We start from the raw sequence: 7,402 nt of genomic DNA, 5'->3' as shown, positions 1-7,402 counted from the left end.
ATTGTTGCTGAAAGGATTTTCAAACAATTTATTTATTCCATCATGCAACAATCGAAAGAAGTAACGTGGTCGGAATATGCCGCCACGAATGCATCTAGTCTCTGTGACTGTAACCATACTACTTACAACTAATCTTGGTTTAGTATATCCAAAATCATTTCTAGTATTGATATTAAAGCATTTCTTTGTTATTTCTGGGTGTTAATGATAGTTTATTCATTAATAAATATTGAGAATATGATTGGGTATTTATTGTTTTGTTTTGATTTTGTGCTTTATCTTGGAGTTTGATATGAGCATGCTACATTGGCTTTCTTTCCAAGGATCCTGATTGTTAAGTGTGTAACAATCGCTGTGACCGGAAATTTCTTGCAACTTAGAGCGATTAACTTTTAACATTCAGAGCCGGATAATTACATATTAATTAGAAGGAACAAATAACGATAAGGACTCGCGGATATCCGCTGCAAAAATTATAATTGTGCCTTATCAAGTGTTTTTTTTTTTTTCTTTTTTTGCATTTTTAACTTGTATTAATATAATAAGCGTTATACAAATATTATTTGGATTCGTAACACTATATTTAAAATGTCACTATAGAAATCTTTATCATGAAAATCTAGTCAAACTATAATATAAGACATATACCGTAACATTATTTACCATTTATCTTTCTGTTGATAATAACAACAACAACATCATTTCGAATAACATTTTATTTCGACCGAAAAATCTTGAATTCTGGATAGCAGTCTCGAGATTTCGAGACTCGATTCCATTGAACATTGATTTAGAAATAGAAGTTTTGACATCTGAATTAGAGGCAAAAAAATCTCAAATCTTTTTCCATTGAAGATCCATATTTTATATAGACAGAGAAATTTTTGGCTTAAGAGATCTCAAAACTCGATTTCACTTCGCATTTGGTTCGCATTTGGGTTGAAGAATCTTCTCTTTTTGATTCCGAGGTTCTATTTCATTGAATATCCATATTTCATTTGGATCGAAGAATCTTCTCTTTTTGATTCCGAGGTTCGATTTCATTGAATATCCATATTTCATTTGGATCGAAGAATCTTCTCTTTTTGACTCCGAGGTTCGATTTCATTGAATATCCATATTTCATTTGGATCGAAGAATCTTCTCTTCTTGACTCCGAGGTTCGATTTCATTGAATATCCATATTTCATTTGGATCGAAGAATCTTATCTTTTTGATTCCGAGGTTCGATTTCATTGCTTAGGGACCCGGACTATCACTTTTGATTGATTTTTAACTGAATAATGATTCGCAATGATTAAAGTTCATTTCTGAAATTATTTGTTTGAATTTAATCTTCACCCCATTAGATAAAGTTATTTCTTATTTATTTTTTCCGATTTTATTGATTTTTAACCGTACTGCCTTCTTTTAAGTCAAAACATAACAGAATTAAGTTTTCAATTAATCCATTTTTTCACATAATTTGAGTTCATTCCGGCAACTAAATCCACTATCCACGAGGCTTTGCTGTATTCCTAAATAAAATGCCCCCCCCTCAATGTTTCATCTCCTTCTCAATGTTCCATCCCCTTCTCTGTGTTGCATCTGCTTTTCTGTGTTCCATCCCCTTTTCAGTATTTCATCTGATTTTCAATATTTCATATAATTCTCAATGTTTCATCTCCTTCTCAGTGTTCCATATCCTTCTCTGTGTTTCATTTCCGTCTCAATGTTCCATCTCCTTTTCAGTGTCTCATCTCCTTCTTTATATTCCATATCCCTTTCAATATTGCATCTCCTTCTCAACGCTTCATCTCTTTTGGTCTTTAATTTATTTCGTTGAATTTTGTAATGTGCTTTAAATATAACATACAGACAGAGGGCTGAATTAATGAATTTTCATAATTTTATGCTGATTATTCTGGATTCTGCTATTCTACAGAAAGCATAATATTGTATCTGAAATTGAAATTTTTTCGATAATTTTTGTGAAAACTCAGCAATATTCTCATGCAGGATCTATTTTATGTTTCAATTAATATTTTTTTTAGTATATTGAAAATCGCTTGTGCGTAAACTTCAGCATTATTGAATGAATGCTTCCATTTCCAGTATAATTATTTCCGTTAGCTTTTTTTCAAAAAATGCTTTATATTTTAAATCATATTAATATGTGTAAAAACCAAAATGCAAAAACTAATATTTAGCAAAGAATTTGAAAAATTCATTTAGTGTTTGATGTATCATCAAGTAATTCCAAAATGTCAATTAGATAGTTGTGAAATAATTAATTAAAATTAATTCATTCACCAGAAATTAATTCCTTGAAACACACACAGACACACACATACGCGCGCACATCCCCCATATATATATATATATATATATATATATATATATATATATATATATATATATATATATATATATATATACTAGCTGACCCGGCAAACGTTATTCTGCCTTATAAATTATTTCTCTTGAATATGTTGGTTGTTAACGAATGTATTGTAAGTGTGTAGGGATGGGATCTATGACAAACTGGAATGGAGCACTGTAGACGAGGATGGCCGATAAAAACTAAAAAACACCAACCATTCATTTTCTCAATACAATGTACAGTGGCTCAAAAAATTGAGAGTACACCTTACTTTTCTTGATAAATCCGACTTTCAATATAAATAGCACATTACCGGGAAGTGCAAACATGTTTTTATTTTCACACATAACAAAACGGTTTAATTTAGAGTAAAAATAAAGAAAAATCAACGAAAAACTTCTAAATTGAAAAGTTTCAGAAGCCTTTTAAATAAACATACGCAGAATTTTGCCTCAAAAAATTGAGAATACACCAATGAAATTCTTGTAATATCTCGCATAGAAAGAACGTGACAGTATTTAGTTGCACGTCTTTTGGTTTTTATAGTGGCCTCTAAATATCGAGGTACCGATTCGACCCATTTTTGGTGGTATCTGAAGATATTTTACCCCTTTCTTCTGGCAACACTTGTTTTAAATTAGTTTTGTTTCTAATTTTGTGTTTTTGGACCACTGCTTCGAGTGTGGCCCATAGATATTCAATGGCATTGATATTGGGGTACTGTGGTGGTATGTGTAACTACTGTTTACAATGAAAAAGACCCCATATTTCGACGCTGCGTGCATTCTGTTTGGGGTCGTTGTCCAACTAGAAAATGAAATTTCCATCTAAACTCAAATTTTTAGCACTTTCCTTTAGATTGCTGCCAAGTATATCCAAGTAAGCCATATCGTTTATAATGCCATCTATAAAAATTAAATTTCCTACCTTGGATGAAGCCATATGCAACCTCAAATCATGACGTAATCACCATCATGTTTAACTTTAGGACGTAATTTTTTTAGATCCAAAGCTATATTAGGCTTTCTCCATACAGTACGATGGCTGTCACTGCCAAACATGTTTTCATTACTAAATATAGCTTTGTTCCAAAGGTTATTGGTCTTCATTTGATGGATTTTTTCAAACTTCAAATGCTTTTTCTGAATTTTCAAGCTGATGAGCGGTTTCTCTTTAACAATGCTACTTTTATATCCAGCTAGTCTAATGGCATTTTGCACAGTTTCAGCACTTGCACTTCTGTCTCTGATTTGAAAAGTTTCTGCAACAAGTTGGATGAACCATATGGTAGCAGCAATCTAAAGGAAAGTGTTAAAAATTTGGGTTTACATGGAAATTCCATTTTCCTGCAGGGCAACCACTTCAAACAGAATTCACGTAACGTCAAAATATGGTGTCTTTTTCATTGTAAATTTCAGTTACACACACCACCACAGTACCCCGATTTCAATGACATTGAATACTCATGTGCCATATTAAAAAGTGGTTCAAAAACACAAAAGTAGAAATAAACCCCATTCAAAACTAGTGTTGCAAGAAGAATGGGGGTAAAATATCTTCAGATGCCACCAAAAATTCATCGAATCGTTTAGAGGCCATTATAAGAGCCAAAAGACATGCAATTTAATAGTGACACTTTGTTTCTATGCATGATATTGCAAAAATTTCATTGGTGTTTTCTCAATTTTTTGAGGCAAAATTCTGCGTATGTTTATTTAAAACGCTTCTGAAACTTTTCAATTTAGAAGTTTTTCGTTGATCTTTCTTTATTTTTACTCTAAAGTATACTATTTGTTATGTGTAAAAATAAAAACATGTTTGGGCTTCTTGGTAATTTGTAATTTATATTGAAAGTCGGATTTATCAAGTAAAAGTAAGGTGTATTCTCAATTTTTTGAGTCACTATATTTCATTAATGTAACGAACATATACATTGTTTGATCTCCTAAAAGTTAAACGTAAAATGAAAAGAGTAATATATTTTTTGTCCTGAAGTATAAAAATGAAATAAAGAAAATCAATATTCATTTCGAAGAGCAATTGAGTGTACGATATTTTTTCTTAATCCGTCTTTAGTCAACAAAAATAAGCTCAATAGTTTGCCCACACGAGAACATGCCTCGTATAATTATCCGTGTGAAAAACATGGTGTGCCCAAATCTAAGCCGCAAACAGACATCGTTTGGCCTTGCGAATTATTGATTGTCACTGCGAATGCTCATCTAATAAGAAATTGAACGCATTTGAATTCGATTGGCACATCTGTGAGAATCATTGGAATTCGTGGCAGTAAAACATTTTCGGCTCGGAATTTACCATTCAAAATGGTGGCTTCGGTAACGTTTTTCATCAATTTTTTAATGACCAATCGCGCAGCCATAGTGGGTTCAAATTTCGAAGTAAAATAAGCGGAGATAGAACTTTCAGTCGTAGAAGGTGTGGTGACATGCCTGGCAAATCCAGTGAGTTCAAAAACTCTCTTGGATAATTTACAGCTTCGTTAGCATCGCAAACTCTATCGATCAATTTGTATGATACCAAGTCGCCTGGCAATGACTGCTGTATCTTGAAGTTTAAATCGTCGACGTCCACACTTTTTTGCTGCCAAAATGGCTCTTTCTGCCAGTCACGCATGATTTATGTATTATGTGCGTGCATCGGGAAATATGCGGTCAATAAGAGCATTTTGCGAATCAACGATAGTGCAGAAATTAGTGGGCAATCCCCCACTATGCATCCAGTATTTTCATAGACAGCAACTTTTCCATCGCCGATATCTAACAATTGGTCCGAGAGTGTGTCAGCAGATGGATCTTGTAGCATTTGGACGCGCATGTTTATTTGTAGCTGGACTTTTTCAATATTACGCCACAGTGGCGATGATTTCAAGCAAGCGTTGATCTCATCAGCATACGTTGAACGTGGAACGATGAGATAGGAACACCTTAATTACCCAGCGTTATGAAATATACTTTACGACCTATTCTCATACCTACCAAATACACATAAAAAATTTCATGAAAATTGGTCGAGCCGTTTCGGAGGAGTTCGAACACAAACACCGTTACATGATATATATATATATATATATATATATGTTTGCCAGAAGTCAATGTTGGATGCAAAAACGCTAATTTTGGTATGACGCGAATGGACGGCAGGAAGTAATTTCCTTGAAGACACGGTTAATTGCTAGAAGATTTATCGACTGTCACATTTAGCAGCTTGACGGAGTACAAATTCGATGAAACAAGGTTCAAATTGTGTATATAATTTCAATTCCTCTCATGAAAATACAGACAGTAAAATCCCTGCTGTGAAGAATTGTTGTATTGTCCCTCAGAGAGATTACTGGGAATCATTTGAATCAGGTAATTCAGCGATTTTCAACCTGTGGGGCGCGCCCCCTTAAGGGGGCACCAGCACACTAGAAGGGGGTCGCGAGAATATCAAAGAGAAAATATTATTTAAGAAAATTGATTAACTGATTGAAAGGAAACACATAGAAAACAAAATACATCTCGACATATTTAATAACGTATTAAAGTAAAACAACTTACTAAATCAAAACATACTAAATTAAAAACAAATTTAATAATTATTAGTGTCTTCCTTGGGCCTGTCTTGCAAAGCAAAGTTTTTCGAAGGAAAGCATAATGTTAGAAATTGAAACTCTCAGTTCTGTAACTATATTTAGCCGAGATCCGTATTTTGTCTTCAAAGAAGCCACAGCAGAAAATCCAGTTTCACAAAGGTAGAACTTTGAAAATGGTAATAGAATGCGAAATCCCCTTGTTTTTAGTGCAAAAAATTATCCTCTATTCCTGCCCAAAATTCAAATAGTGATTTATTACTAAATTGTCTTTTAATTTTGCCACTTGTTGTGAAGTCTATGAATTTTTTTTCCCTCGTCAATTGAGAGTTCTTCGGGAGTGCTATGAAATGGATCCCTAACCTACTCGTAACTTGCTATCAGTTTGTCGTCAGCAAGAAAATACTTTTTAAAATTCTTTGCCAGCATGGCTAAATGATTTTCAATGGTCACAAAAACAACTTTTACATGCTCTTCTTCAGCCTTGTTAGTTTTAGTAGAATCATCCACATTTGCAAACATCGTTAGGTTTTTTGCTTTAAATTTCTGCTTCACAATTCCTATTTTCTTCAAAAAGCATTAACTTTATCACTCGTATCCAACATATGTGTATTTGCTCCTTGGAGTTGCCGATTCAAGTTATTTAATTTCTCGAACATGTCGACCAAGTCGCTCAATTTCATCACAAAATAAACCATCGCTAAAATTCTCGGCCTCGGGTCTGTTTTTTTTTTTTTTTTCTTCTAGGAAAATGGCGATTTTTTCTCTTAAATCATAAACACGTTGCAAAAATTTCCCACGTGATGACTATCTTGGCTCGCAATAAAATAGTAATTCTCATGTCTTTACAAAGTGCGGGAAAGATTCTCGATTTCAGGGGTCTCATTTTTATGTAATTTACCGTAGTTAACACAATATTCTGACTAGGACTCATTTCTTTCGAAGCCAAAGCTTCTCTGTGGATCATGCAATGTGTCCAGACGCACTGAGGCGATTTCTGTTTTATAAGTGCTTGTATACCTTGGAATAATCCGGACATTGAACGAGCAGGATTTTAATTTTATTTCGAAGAATTATCTGGGTTTGTTGACGTACTCACTATGAAGCATTTCCAAATGTCGTTTAAGTTTATTAGCTTTCATGCTTTCTGTAGCCAACAGTTTTGAGCAAATGATACACGGGAGCCTTTCTTCTCCATTTACTTCAGTACTGGTAAACCCAAAATTTAAGTATTCTTGAGAATATTTTTTTTTATTTTATTTTCGGAACCACGCTCGTCTGTGTATTTGTTGATGCTTGACTATCGTGTAATGCTCGCTTACTTTGCTTAAAAATTTTTCCATGAGTCTGCATGAATAGACTGCCTTGAATATTTAATATGGCGAATTACAATTAACACGAAAACATATATAACACATACACATTCACGATTGATTCGATAGCAATAG

The sequence above is a fragment of the Argiope bruennichi genome, chromosome 9 (genome assembly GCF_947563725.1).
Source record: "Argiope bruennichi chromosome 9, qqArgBrue1.1, whole genome shotgun sequence".
In the NCBI taxonomy this organism is placed as follows: domain Eukaryota; kingdom Metazoa; phylum Arthropoda; class Arachnida; order Araneae; family Araneidae; genus Argiope; species Argiope bruennichi.
Note: the sequence above shows the minus strand (reverse complement) of the source record.